Source organism: Zootermopsis nevadensis, unplaced genomic scaffold, assembly GCF_977971745.1.
Source record: "Zootermopsis nevadensis isolate Lab colony 2312 unplaced genomic scaffold, Znev_1.0 Znev_ptg000016l, whole genome shotgun sequence".
Taxonomy (NCBI): Eukaryota; Metazoa; Arthropoda; class Insecta; order Blattodea; family Termopsidae; genus Zootermopsis; species Zootermopsis nevadensis.
In genome coordinates, this window is record NW_028259148.1 from 11,190,743 (window position 1) to 11,206,234 (window position 15,492).

At 38.0% G+C, this 15,492-nt stretch overlaps 1 long non-coding RNA gene across 5 annotated transcripts in view; it reads right to left on the reverse strand.

Moving 5' to 3' along the window:
• The window catches only part of LOC110839770 (uncharacterized), a 129,069-nt gene that overhangs the window by 105,498 nt on the left and 8,079 nt on the right, over window positions 1-15,492 (reverse strand). For 4 of the 5 annotated variants that reach the window (XR_015535322.1, XR_015535324.1, XR_015535323.1 and 1 more), the window contains exons 4-5: window positions 6,406-6,509; window positions 5,271-5,338 (exon numbers count right to left, since the gene is read on the reverse strand). This is a non-coding gene — a long non-coding RNA (uncharacterized LOC110839770). Of the gene's footprint in view, window positions 1-5,270; window positions 5,339-6,405; window positions 6,510-12,734; window positions 13,851-15,492 lie in introns of those variants that run through there. The other variant, XR_015535326.1, reaches the window with a different exon arrangement.

Below are 15,492 nucleotides of genomic sequence, written 5' to 3' on the forward strand. Positions count from 1 at the left end.
ACATCACATACAACCCGGTATGTTTTACTACTTTTAATACTATTTTGTGATTCTTTTACTTCTTTTACTTGTATTACGATATATTACGTAATAACTCTTTAAATTAGTAAATTATTCTATTTCCTATGTCATTATCCAAAATCACGATTTGAAAATTAAAATTAATTTTACAGATTTAAAGCATCCGGGCACAGCCTTCAAATTTAATGGAAGGAACTTAAAAAATCAAACAAATAAAACAAATCAATATACGCAGAGCAAGAAGTGCAACAGATTTTAATTGATAGACCTGATGATGATGAGATAACATCGAAACATGTCGTCAAATGTAAAATGTAACAAGATCTAGTATCTAATGAAAAAATGTTATAATTTTAAGTAATTTTAACAACATTTTTAAGTTTGTGTAAAGACGGTAAATAAATTATTGTATTAATAAACACAAACATGACGCAATTAAGATATTAAAAAAAAAAAAAAGATAATTTAATTTGCTGATGACACAAATATTTAATAACAGTAGAGAATGGCCACATCCTTCAACAGAAAATAAATAGGGTTATAAACAAATTACATTCAGGGGTGCGACATAGACCTAACTCTCCGTGGTGCACCCTGGGCGTCTCTGATGGCAAAGAGGTCTATAAGAATAACATACCTCACATATAATCGTTCTTCTAAGAACGAACCCAAGAAGTTAAGAATTTTACAATGGAACGCTGGAGGTTTATCTCAAACGAAAAGGACAGAGCTAATGCTAACTCTGACAAAATATAAGATTGACGTCTTCACAATCATGGAAGCAAATCTCTCTGATGATATACTGCCTCGCTACCAGCTCAAGGGTTATACATTATAAATTTTGGAAAAATATAGGCAAATTGCCAGCAGAATACCAGTTGAAGTAATCTTCATATAGCTGATTTGAAAATATTCGAAGAAATGGGCAGCACAGAGGATAAATGCAAAATTATGGAAGGCAACAACTTTAAAATCTATGCTATCTACAGTTCACCAAATAACAGGCCTAATTTTTCAGCTATAAACTTCACAAACAAAAGTGTCTTCATAGGAGACTTCAACTGGGGCTACAGCGACTCTAATGCGGCAGGAAAGGAAGTTGAAGATCTACTGAACTCTAGTATTTTACAGCTAACATACGATAAATCTGATCCACACAACTATGTGTATCACAATGGCTCACTAACTACGCCTGATCTCCTTCTCGTGTCTGCCGATATATACCAAGACAGCGAAAGAATGGTATTAGAAAATCTAGGATCTGGTCACAGAGCAGTCACTGCTAATATAAATGTGAAAACACCCAGACATATAGGTAAACCCCACTTTAAAGTTGCATAGAACTTCAAAGACGCAGATTCGGAAAACTTCTTGAAGTCTCTAGAAGCCGAATTACAAGAGGAGAATATAGATTTTACAAAACATCCTAGTCAAATATTTTCAAGCCTTAATGTTAAAATCTTTAAATGTGCAAAAATACATATTCCAAGAGGATCTATTAAAAATTACAAGTGCTTTTGGTCTAAAGACCTTCAAGAAATTAAAAAGCAACGGGATGAGTTACGGAGAACTCCTGAACAATCAGGGGAAGAAGACATCCTAGCATAGAGACAAAAGACAGCCCTCCTGAAGAAGCGAATTTTGGAAACTAAACCAACTTCATTTAATATATTTACCGCAGTCTTAGTAGACTTTAAGGCTGCATATGATTCAGCCTAGAGAGAAAATTTAATTCATAAAATGGCAAAACTTGGCGTAAGATCCAATATGCTTAAGTGGATTGAGTCATTCATCAATCATTGTAAAATCCAGTATGGCACTTGATTATCAAGATGTAAATTGCTGCAAACTGGTGTTCTTCAAGAGGCCATATTAAGCTGCATTCAATTCAATGTATACATAAACGATCTGATCCTAGTAATAAACTCGATACCTGATATTAAATGTTTGCTGTATGCAGATGATTTAGTGATTTATACTGAAACAGCTAAATGGAAACCAGAGGTCAAGACCACTAATACAGCACCCAACTTACTGGAAGAGTAAAAAATTAAATAAATCCGTGGCATAACAGCTCCAGAGAGCCAGAGCCGACTAGCTTGACTGCTGGCCTCACGTTCACATGCCTAAGCTACTCATTGTAGCTCCCCAATTTCCTCACGATGCTGGGTTGGCACCGGTCCCATACATTGGTCGAAAGCTCATGAGAAAATTTCTTCTCCCCCCGAGACTCGAACCAGCGCGCAAATTAAAAAACACATTACACAAACTAGCCTGATGCAGTAAAACAATACCCACCAACAAAGTTACATTCAAAGAGAGAACAAAAAATTTGTATTCAAATTTACAGTTCATGGAAAGCAGTCTCTTATTTCAGCCTCCTCTTTAATTATTGGCATACTTAATGTAAAGCTGTCCCACTATACACCATTTAGGCGCTTGGGGGGGGGGGGAGTGAAGGTATAGTATAAGGTTTTAACCTGGCATTAGATAGGTGTGAGCAGTCAGCGTAGCACATAACTTATTTTAATAACTCTCAGTACTGTACTTTCTGTATTCACATTCAGTTGCTAAACTTTTTTCCAGTGCAGTTCTTAGAATGATAACAGCTTCATGAGTTTGCTATTTACTAACTGGAATTTGTTCAGGTTCATGCTTATTTTTCTCTTCACCCTACTCCTCTCTGGATTAATTAATTAGACACTGGACCATTTATTCATCTGTTACCATCTTCTCTGCCGCTTAGCATGTTCTGCTTTCTCAATATTTTTTGTCCTTTCATGGGATAAATCAAGATGGTTATAAACTGATAAATCAGCATCTTTCTTTCCAATGTTCACAAACAGCCAAGAGGGAGAAAGTCTTTTGTGTTCATTCCTATAAAGCGCAAGTGTATTAAAAATAATATGAACATTAGTGTGTCAAAGTCAAAGTTCGAAACCTCCGTAACTCATCAAGGCATCCAACCTAACATAAAACAAACATGCCACTACATCAAACAGACCAATTTTTGATAACAAATTAAAATGGCCTCAGCAAGTATAAAAAACTGTATCTGCAGTAACTAGACGCATAAATTCAATGAAATGCATTGCAGGAATTAAATGGGGTTGTGATCGCTCTACCCTAAACACAGCATACAAATGTTCATCCTTCCCAAAATGTTATATTGCTGTGAGTCACTGATAACAGCTATGGGTAAAAAGCTGAGTAAACTAGACCGAGCGCAAAACCAGGAATTACGACTCCTTACAGGAGGAGTCAAAACAACTCCAATCGATGCCATGCTCCTCCTAACAAGATTAAAACCCATTCCTAAAGTGTTCGAGGAAAGATCATTAACTTTATATGAAAATTACTCAGAAACCCAGGCTATCATTTCTGGAAATCTTATTATAATATTAACAGAAAATTAAAAACACAGCATGGATGTAAACATAAAGTCCTAGAATTGAAGGAAATTTACATAATGCTTAATCATTCAGTGTGGTATTACATGAAGGAAGGTTTCATAAAATGCGACCTTTTTATGCTGAGTGCTTTATAACATACAATCGTCTTGTGAATTGTATGTTTTCGTCTCTGATGATCACCTCATGAGGTCGAAACACGTTTGGCCTTTCAAAATGTAAACTGTTCTGTTTGAACACATGATTTTATATATTTTGGATAAATACGAATTTCTAAATTCACACCTTGAAAACAGCCCTTTCAAGTTGCATGGTCCACATCTCAGCATCCCATCTGACTGGCTGCACTGTCAGACAAATGTGGTCTGAATAATTGCCTCGTTGGTGCAGGCACATTTCAATAGCCACAAATCTAAGAACTTCCAGTCAATGACGTAATTTGAGAATTAAAATATGATTTTAACTACTTTCATTATAAAACTTAAAGGCAGCAGTTCTAAAATTGCTCAGCCCAGAGAGGGACTGTTTTCAAACTCTCCAATTCTGAGAACATCCTACAACATATAATTTCCAGCATTTTATTTTGTCATCAACATTCAAATCAAAATTTTGTAGAAATAACTGCAGTGAAATGTCTTCAGCCTAATATCAACTATATTTATGAATTTATATCAGATTGTCCTTTTGTTTTATAATTTCATTATGCACCTGTTCCACAGACCAATTCAACTCCATTCATTCACTCACTCAAGTGAGGCGTGGCATGACATATAAACAGTTAGGTGACTTTTATTCAAGTTATGACACCTGTGGTACGGAGTGCTGAAGACCAGAACTAAATCCTGAGATATGACTTCATAATTCCATACGTAAATGGCTCTAAATACGAGATATCAAGGCAAAGACAGTAAAACTAATGGTAAAACAGTGAAAGCATCTGTCCATGAAAGAAACAAATTGTTTTGGGAAACAAATCAATCTCTTTACATTATCTTACGCTATTACGCCATGGTTATTCCACACTGTATGATAAAACTGACATTTAAACACTGCATCTTAATTATAATGAATTTCTCTCAGGCTACCAGCCATGCCATGTGGTTCAAAGAAGAGAAAATTAATGTTTGAAGAAACATATTCATCAAGGTCCTGAGCACTTTAGTATTGAGGACGAGAACAAAGCCTCAAAAGGTAAAATGCTTAGACATTTTTGAAAAATCCCATATATATATAAAACTAGCAAAAACCAAAACATGATAAATGAACAGAATGCCCAAGACTCCAATGTGTTATTTGACCAAGCAAAAAACAGAAAAAAGTAAATTTCTTATGCAATAGTAGGCCACCCTGATTTCAGAGTTAATATATACCCTACACATTTTTAAAGCTGACAGTAATGCCCAAGCATCGTTGAAGTTAGCAGGCACAGGCTCACCGTAGACCACAATCGGCAAGCAGGCCAGTGGACATAAAAGCCAAGTATTCAATATAATGCACCAACTCCTGAGCAATCAACGTCCAGCGAGGTGTTACATAAACATGATTTTGTAAAGAACTTGCCTTCTATGCTCTATAAAAAACCACAATCTTTTAGATTTGTATTATATGATTCAACTTGTTTTTGACACTGATGACCTCTTGAGGTCGAAACACGTCTGGCATCAGTGTCCTTCAAAGTGTAGACAGTTTTGTTTGTATGCATGATTTATATTCAAATACACTACACAGTATCCAAGGTTTTGAGAAAAATTGTTTTTCACCTTTCAACCACACGACATGGCTGGCAACCTAAGAAGAATTTTAGTTGCAACAAAAGCTCCAGGTCATACTGGCACTTACTTGTTACACTCCAGCTACGACGACTTCTGCACTCACCACAAAGGGCCCTGGCTGCAACTGCTCCAGTCCTGAAACAAAAATGTACAAAGTCATGTTAAGACTAGTTGACTGGATTCCTGACATCACATTTTTTTGTATTCCAGACACCAAATTCACCCTAAGCAACTTCTGCGGTAACCACTTTCATCTCATAATTATTGTTACACATTTTAGTTAATGTGCATGTTTACAGTGCCTTTTCAGAAATACAATAATGTGAAATCAGAAATCCAGAAAATGTTACTACAAAGTGGGAAGTGCTGTGTGTTAATTGAAAGCACATTATCTTTAACTAACTTAACTACCACATACAGTATGCACATGCGACATGTGCTAATGCTGATCTAATGCACATAAAGATGGGCCAGTGACATGAGGTTTCTTAAGAACACATGTCAAGTTTATGGTTGAATTTGGGTTGTGATATCATGTGGGCCTGCAAAGTGATGTTGCACTGCTCTTCAGACAAGCACAAACACAGGTGACACACAATTTGCCAGTCAGCAGACTCTGAAGGATCAAGCAAGCCTCTAGTATTGAGCTCCTAGAATGACAAAAAGCAATCATATCCAAAATATCCAGTTTCCTGTATGCATACATATACAAACAAAACAGCATATTCTTGGGCAATGAACTTCCAGGCTTTTTATAAAAATAAAGCATGTTACAAACATATTTCCAACTCAGTCCTCTCTTATGAAGATGGTAATATGCGTTCAACTTTCCTTGTCCATGTCACATCCATTGGAATACGATACCACATGCAATCAGGACGCCACAGCTCCGTGATGCAAGAACAATGGCAGAACCACTCGGCACTGATATTTCGGTTTCCAGATGGCGCATATCACAATTCTTAGAATGAAGGTACACCAGAAATGAATCCTAACCTACTCCACAGAAGTTAATCATCAATGCAGTCTATTTCAAAAGGCGTTCTTCCATTCACTGCCCCCCACCCCTTAGCACAACATAACGCAAACTCATCAAAACCACAAACATCAACGTACGTTGCAGCTTCTTAAAGGATAACCGAGTGATAAAAGGGAAACCATAACTGACGTTCCTTACTACAATGAATATTCTGATTTAATACCTGGGTCTACGAAGTACCGCCACGCCACAGAACATCAGACAACTGCAACCATCAGCCACCAACGATGACCACAGACTGCGCGGCAGTAAGCTTCCCCCACTCTGCTGCAATGAAAGCAAACAAGTTTGAAATGTATTTGGGGGGGGGGGGGAGAGTGACGAGTTGCTACTAGCCATCCTGAAAGCATTCGTTTCACAACCACTAACGAACAACAGACGCAAGGCTTTCATGTGTTCTCATGGATACCTCAGAATGCCACAGCCGCGGGGATTTTCAAGCGGCCGGCGGACAGAACCAGTTTAGTTCAATGTCATTGTCATAAGAATATAGTCTGCCAAACCCATTAGGGGAAACAGTACTTTTTTATGAAATTCTTAAGTTCATTTCCGCAGTCACAAAAGCTTACAATTCCTGCTACTATTACTGCCCGTTCTGGGCAAGTTAAATTCCATGCCATTCCATTTCAAATTTGTTCCATTTTAATATTACTCTAGTACTCTATATTACTATTAGTATTCCAAATGGTTTTTTTCATGCGAATAATCTCATATTTCCCATTCGTGCTAGGTGCCCCGCCCATCTCATTCTTATTTGTTTGGATAAATAAAGACGATGATAATATTTGAAAACGTCCGAACCATGGAAGCCCTGACTGCAGTTTTCTGGAGCTTCTTTGGTCCAGATACAGGTAGCCCTCGATTTATTACGGGGGGGTTCAAAACAAATGGCAGGTCACGACCCCTGAGTGCCTCTGCCTGACTTTGAGTTTCGTCCTGACATTAGTGCAGACAGACAAAAAAACGTCAGGTAGCCTGACCGCCCTCGAAGCTGCAAACTGCTAAATTATTGCCCCTGCGGGACGTCGACTCCACCTCTGCCATCCCCCTGGAGTCAATCAACAGACACTTGTACGAAGAAATTCGAAACAGGGTAATATAGGACTAATGCTGTGACATTTACTTTTTCGAGCTCGGATTCGAACCGGGTGCTCTTGATTGCTTGGGCTGTGGACTCTAATTACAAGAAAGGTGCATACGAGAAATGAACCCACGTCTGCAGTAAACTATTGTCGTAAGTATAATCATGAATGTTGCTCGGTGTTAGACACAAATTGATATACGTCGCAATGACAACCAGATAAAAAATGCACTCCATTATAAAATTGGTAAATCTGGCACTAACGAGATGTTTTACACTTACAGAATGAGAGAGAATAGAAAAAACAAAACTTGTAACACACTAAAGCAGGAGACTGCAGCTTTATTTCAATTAAAACTTTGAGCGTGCCCATTGGAGGGTACAACCCTTCACATAAAATCTAAGTTAACTCCCTTTCCTTTAGGAAACAATCTAAATTCAAAGTATATATGTTACCGACAATGTATAAAATGCCTAATGAAATAAATCGTATGATTTCCTTTGCCTAGGCGGTCTACAGAAGGCCGGGTTCAATGTGGGCAAAGTACGAAACGGACTGCACGACCACCGACTTCACCTACTCGCACGAAATAATGGACTCTTCCTCTTGGCCACGTGTGCGGTGTGCGCGAAGCATTCATTGTCGCCCATACGTTACTGTTGTTTCGTTGTGTAAATTAAAATTAAGTTGTGCAAGACAGTCGCGAAAACACCAATCTACTGAATCTGAACATAACAAAAGTTTTGAGAATAAAAAAATTTGTTTTATGTCAAGTTTTTGCAAATATAAAAGATAAAATAAAACTGTACAAAATCGTATTATAGAAACTTCTTTGTTATATGCTTTGCCTAAAGAATCTGAGGCATTTTATAAAATTCCTAGGTATTCGATAGAATATCTAAGCAAAGTATAAAATAAACTGTTAAGTTTCATACATTGCCTAAAAGTTCTAGGCATTTTATAAAATCTCTGGGCATTCCACAGAATGAATTCAGATTGTTATATGAACAGCTGCTCATTTACGCCTTAGGCTTCAGACTTCAACCCTCAAGTTTCAATTCTTAAACTGAGGGATACGTTTTCGTTATTAATATGCCTTCTCTCTTCGTGATTCATCTGTTCCGAATTTCTTATGACTTTTAAGTTTGATAAAGAAATCTTATAGTTTTGAAAACCTGCGCCTTGCAAATATTTGCTTTAAGTACAACGCACTGAAGGATTTAGGGTACAGTAGATGCTGTTTGTTGTACCTTCAGTATGTACAGTAAACCGTATATTGTTTAACAATGCACCAGTAAATGTTCTCGAAAGGTTTGTGTCTCTCGCATTATTTCAACAGGGACCCTGGATGTGACGCTAATGTTGCATTTGTTACTCCCTTGGTAGGCCTGCTGACGTCATCGCCTGTGTAGTCTGGTATAAGTTAACCGACGATCAAATGGCACTAATCTTCAGCGCCTTTGAAATGTTATCGTAGACCTCCTCAAAAAGCGACAGCAACAATGGCACCTAAATCACGTGTTACGCGAAGCTGCATTTCTCGTTCTGATTTGAAGATTACGAGTTTGTACAAGTTCACGATTATAGGATCAATACAATTTATTAAACGACTCCGTGTCTGAAATTTCTTTTATTTTTAAGTGTCTTGTGACGGGACACTTTGTGAAAGACTGAAGCCGGCCGCAATCTGCAATTTGTAATTTAAAACAATTACTGTGTCGTTCTGCGCAATTGTTGTCGCAATAGCGGAGAGAGCGATTTGTTTTGAAGCAAATGTCGTGTGTTAGGTTCGACGTGCACGTGGAGTAGAGCTGAAAAGACCATTTGGTCATTGTTTGAAAGAAACAACCATGAAACCGCTTCCGGCCGAGATTTGAGCACAGGAACTCCTGAACACGTGTCAATCACTCGGCTACGATAATGTTAGAGAGAGAAGAAAACTCAACAACGAAAGTTACAGACAAAACCAGAAATTGGAAAAATGTATGAGGAAAGAACGTGACGTGCTGTAGAGGCTGCTTGAGCTGGAGTTCGAAGGCAGGACCAAAAGATGATACGTAATTTGATTGTCATTTGTTCAGTGTCTCGGTCATCCTGCGATTTGATATGAACGTAATCATCACTACGAATTGTTATCAGGCTAAATGGTTTCCGCTGCCTTTGCGTTGTTGCCAAGCGTAGCATGGCAAAAGTTTCCTGACGCCCCAGAGGTACTTACTGCCTCGTCCTGATGAAGGACGCAACTTCTATGACGAAAATAGTCTGTACGTTTGGAGGCAGCTGCTATTGAGCAGTGGTATTCAACCTGGGGTACGCGTACCCCCGAGGGTACACGAAGATATCTTAGAGGGTACGTGAAATTTAAAAAAAATATATTATTTTATGAAAAACAATGAATAATCAGTAATGTAATTTATTGAATTTATTTTAGATGTAGATTATATACTATGTATAATTTGAATTATACACCAACAACTTTGGGGGTACAAAGTTGAAGAGAAATTATATCTGGGGGTACGCGAATAAAAAAGGTTGAATACAACTGCCCTATAGTGGATCAGATGGTACACGCATTGATTTTATGACCGACCTACAAGTACGACAAAACTCAATGAAGACCTGAAATGTATTTTGCACCGCTTTTGTTAGAGGTTTCTTGGCATTAGCAGCCACAACCTCGACTCATGAGCGTGGCAAATGCCTCAAAGCTTTTGGTGAGGGGAAGGGGGAAAAGCCTTGCGTTTTTCAGACTACTCCACTACTAAATACTAAACAATAAAATTAACCGCAATAACAGTAAAAAATAATCTCCACAAATACAGCTTTTTTTCTAGCTCGAGAAATGCGAAACTCGAAAACACCTAAAATCTTAAACAATAAGAAGCTTCGCTTTCTTCGTTCCTTCTACACAAAACTTTCGTGTTCTACGCCTGTAACTTAGCCCTAAGTTCATCGATCCATGTGATCAGCTTGGCCGCTGGCATGCAAAATGAACCAACAATAGAATAACTGAATCACAGAACATAACCAAGGACAGACGAGCATCGCGTGACACTCGTCCTCTAGATTATCAATTTTTTTATTAAATACAAGAAAAACTAATAAAACGCACATAGAAGTTATGGCTTTTTAACATGTTTCTACTCCAGTGTGGAAGTACAAAATGTTATGAAAAAAAGCAATACATTAAACAATAAGAGTAGACCTAAGTTTCGAAACCCAGATTGACAAAAAAAGCTGTAGAGAACTGAAGATTTTTTCCCCAAGCTTTTCTCGTGTTAAAGTAGCATTTAAGTGTATTTTCCAAAAGCTGTATCAACTGATGGTTGCATGTAGTGTAACCGGCCGTGCTCTTACTCAGTATCAGTTGTTCTTCGTATCTAGCAAATGTTTACAATTGTGTACTCTTGTTGTTCTTTTAATGAGCGCTTTGTGAGCAAGTCGGGGTTGAGTTTCTCAGGATCACGTGTGTGGAGTCTCTTCTAGGAAGGAGACATTTGAGTTGGACGCAGTTGTTGGTTGATGTGTCTGTGATCCCCTGAGCTAGCTGAGCAAATTGAATGCCGGTTAACACGAGCTTGAGCTAGTTCTAGTCACCTCCAGTTCTCATAATCGTCCTCAACTTCCATCTCCATATTAACCTCTGATTCAATTCTCAACCTTCCATGTTACATCTTTTAAATAGGTTTCCCAATAAATTTTTATATTCACTTCCTGTTTCCCCATCCAAGCTAATGTTCAGTCTATCGTAACCGCCTTCCATGCGAAAGTTCCTCTGCTCGTTACCACGTGGTACCAATCTTACGAGACAAACAATTAATGAAGTATTAATTGGTGAACTTTCTCCATTCTACAGCTCATACAGTTCACGAATTCTAATTATGTGCCCGTTCCGCGTGGATGTGGGTCACATTTTTTCTTTTCCTGTTCATTGCAGAAGAAACTGACATCGCTCCTCTTTTTTGTGATGGTAATTCAAACATTTTTTATCCTACGTCTGTTTCTGGCAGCCCAATACCGATTTGAATCGGCGATAAAACCAGTAAAATTTCTATGACGTCACTAAGACCTGGGCACATAGCGAGGTGGGTTCCAATCATAACCCAAAGTCCACACAGTGGACAAGTGGACGGGCCCTCCATTCCAATTCGATGAAGATGATTCTGAAGGTAATCATGACCCGTAATTATCCTGAAGCACGCAACTCCTATAGTTCTGGGTAAATCCTGAGGAATCCGTGAATTAATCAATCAAAGAACTCCAACTTTTCCCTATAAATGTTTTTCGTAGCTTCTGTGTCTAGACATTTTTATCTTTGAATTTAAAAAAAAAAAGATCAAAAACTGAAACTCGTTTGCATTTTAACCCGATATTACTTGTTTTTGAGGCAATTTCTGTCTCCTATTGTCATTTATAATTGCGCCTAAGCTACGTACCACAAACACACATACAAGTACACCGTTTCCTTTTATAAAATCCTTACACAATACAAGACCGATATTAGTAGCATGATATTTTTATAATAAACTGTACTTCGTATAAATATTTACGTTCTTCGGTAATCAAATAAACTCGTTTAAAAATATTCGTGCAGTACTTTTTCAGAACAAAAGCGACTTTTCAAAAAAAAAAAACTATAGACTAAAAGTTATACAATTATAGCACATTCTTCACAACAACCTTCTCATAGGTTACTTCATTCTGCATCTCTATTGCTGTAAGAATTTATGACAACATGAAACAGTCCGTCAGTTTATTCTTGAGAGAATCTCAAGAAACAAAAACTACGCATTACAGTAAATCGTGCAATCTCTTAAGAAACTTTCTCCACCAAAATGGCAGCTTTCGGGCTTATCGATTTTTGGGTAGAGCGCTTGTGCCCTTTCAGTTTCTTCAGCTTATATTTATCACCAAACAACTAATACCCTCTTAATCGTGACCTTGGCCTATTCAATACGGTCTGGATAATGATACAAGATGGCGTGGGTGGACTCGCACTTAGGCAGGATGTGAAGCGATGTAAAATTGTGGATGCCATTACAAATCCAAGTCTAATACGTCCTCATAAATGGCACAATAAATTTATAATAAATGAACAAGTAATAATATCTTAAGGTCTCGTCGTCAAAGGATTTAATATACTGAAATACACAAAAATAAATAGAATTCTACAAGTCCATCCCAGACGTTTTCGGCTGTACTGAATATTTCACAGATTGTTAAATTCGCTACAAATAAATTACTGTACCCTGTGAGCGAAATTATTCGCCTTGTTAATTCCAAAGTTTATTCTGATCACTGTTTTAGTAATTGTATTTCCCAGTAAGTTAAAAATAATTTTGTTTCGTTAAACTCAGCTAACTTCCTTGTACATACCTTCATATCAATTCAATTCAAAGCCAACACTTACCCATTATCGAAAGCACGAGAAACTTTAATTTATTCTTGATAAGCAGAAAACTAAAACCCAATACTTCACGAAGCAGCGGATTCACAGCGACCGACGGATCGAATCGCAAATTCACTTTTCTTTGCACGACAATAAATAGCCACGTCACAACTGACAAAAACACAACATGTCAGCTCAGAATCCCTTGATGGAATGAAGAAATGCTGGCACTGTTCCAGCGGGTGCAGGGGTGGGGGAACGCCAGTGACTACACAGAAAGAAAGAACTGACCAATAAACTGACTGCCAGGCAGGAGAATGCACACTGCTATACCAAATTATTAAAACGAATATTGTCAATGCCGATAGTAGCTTCGTGGCCAGTTCCTGTCGTCTGCTGATTGTCTCTTCAGCTGTCCCACAGTTCGATTGTCGTTTGTTGTTGCTGCTTTGACCACTTTCTCAAAGTACCTCGTCCTTAATGAATAATGTTGTGCCATGGTGCATTAAATCGCGTGTCCCCACCTGAATTGTAGTCATCTGTAGGCTCCTTATTACGGTTAGATAAAAGAACAAATTTTGAAGTATAAATTGTGGGCATATATGAAAAGTATAATAAATCTCACGGATCATATTAGCCAAAATACAGAAATGATAATACCGCATGTATCAAGTTAAAAAGCAGATGAGCATAAGAACAAGTCATTTGTCTTTTATCTTTGATTGCGCTTAGTCCAGCTTAGGTCGTCAGAGGACACGCACAAAACGTCGGAACAATTTCTTATTCTCACGGTCAGCAACTGTCAACCCCACGCCAAATCAACAAAAAACGAGAATCACCCCACGTCGGCTGTCCGCGAATGCTTATTCGAAACTCTCTGTATCTGGCGGCCCTGAACAAGCGATGTGGTGTGTCGTAGTCTATCGTGATCCTGGTTTTGTGTGGACTACGGGGCAAAGTTCCCCCCTCCCTTTCTGCGTTCAGTCTGTTTCTGGGGCCCACCCAGCCTGGTATCCCATGACCACCGAGGGTCAAGAAGGCCGAAGCGTGAAGATGACGCTTGAGCACAGGAACAATTATCGCATCAACGAATTATCTGAGGCAGAATCAGAATGAACGCCAGAAATCTCCGCACCTTAACGAAAGTAAAACCACGAAGCACTCAAGACAAAACGCTGAAGTTCAGAAACAAAAAGTACGAAGCTGACAGGTTATCTAAGCGATATTCAGTTCGAATCTTGTGCAACGAGACAATGCAAATTCCTTGGCAGTTTCTTAAAACCTTTTACAAATTCACAATTCATAACAAACTTAACATCCATCCCCCATACGAAGCCGCCTGTCGGAAGATTAATGAAACTTTGTGGCAACATAATCTGAAAATTCGATCGCATTCCTGTCCCCTCATAAAACGCGCAGTAGACCAACACGTTGATATCGGCCATCCCCAGTTTCCTGGTTCTTCTCAGTTACTTTAAAGCAAGCCGATAATAATTTCTCGCGATCCATCATTCATAACCATCCTTTCATACTTAATTAGTGAATACGCAACATTATCAGCTGACAGAAACAAGAATAAAACACTACCTTCTAAGTCACAGTGAACGCCTTCTAACAGGTTTACCCATCAAACTCTGCCTCCTGGCAAATGTCCCCGAATGCCTTAAAACAGTCAATGAGGCCATGGGGGTAAAACTACGTAAGTCCTCTTTAGGGTCGCATCGTCTCAGCTCCTCAGCCCCTACTCTGGCCTCCAGCCTCATGGCCTGACCCCATCCTAATCCTGTCTCAAACAAGATATTATTTTCAGCATTAGCTAAATATATCCATTACATAATTCATTAATAATAAACAGTAATTAATGTGTCCAAACTTTTCTTATTTCAATGGACCTTTATATGAGAATTCATATTTGCTACTTTATCAGACCGTGCGCAACACTGACTGGTCATGCGTTTTTAAACAAAACTCTGTTGAATCTGCAGTTTATAACCTCACGGCTACTGTGTCTGAGGCTATTAACATTGCCGTTCCTTTTGTTAAACCAAGGAATTCCACCTATCCTCATTGGTTTTTCAGTTCTCTTATATATTATATTAAGAAGAAAAATCAGTTTTTTAAGAAATTCAAGAAATTTAAGTCTGATTATTATTTTTATTATTATTATAGTATTTTTTCGTATTATCGTAGTCTAGTTAAAATAAATATTAAGGCAGATAGATTGGTTTGGTTGAAAATTATTGATAACAATTTAAGATCTCAACCTAAGCACTTTTGGAAATATATTTCAAAATTTAAAAAGAACGACCAGTCTGTTACCCAAACTGAAGTTGGAAACAAAATGATTACTGAGCCTCAATTAATTGCCGAAGCCTTTGCAGACCATTTTTCCTGTTTTTAAATCTTTTTCTTCTGTTGATACTCAGAATAATTCTGGTTACACCTGCTCTGATTTTATTAATATTCCATCCATCTCCGATGCAGATGTCAAACTGGCGATTAGTCGTCTTCGTTCGACGAAATGTGTCGGACCTGATGAGATTCCAAATTTCATTATAGAAGGTTGTACCGAGATATTTACTCCTCTCTTACGCCACATATTTAACCTTAGTTTACTTAGTGGGAATTTCCCCTTATTATGGAAGAGAGCGGCTGTTGTGCCGATTTTTAAGAAAGGCAACAGCGCCTTAGTTTCTAACTATAGGCCTATTTTGATCCTTAATAACCTCTCCAAAATTTTTGAAAGTATTGTTCATGATCATCTTTCCTTTCATTTCAA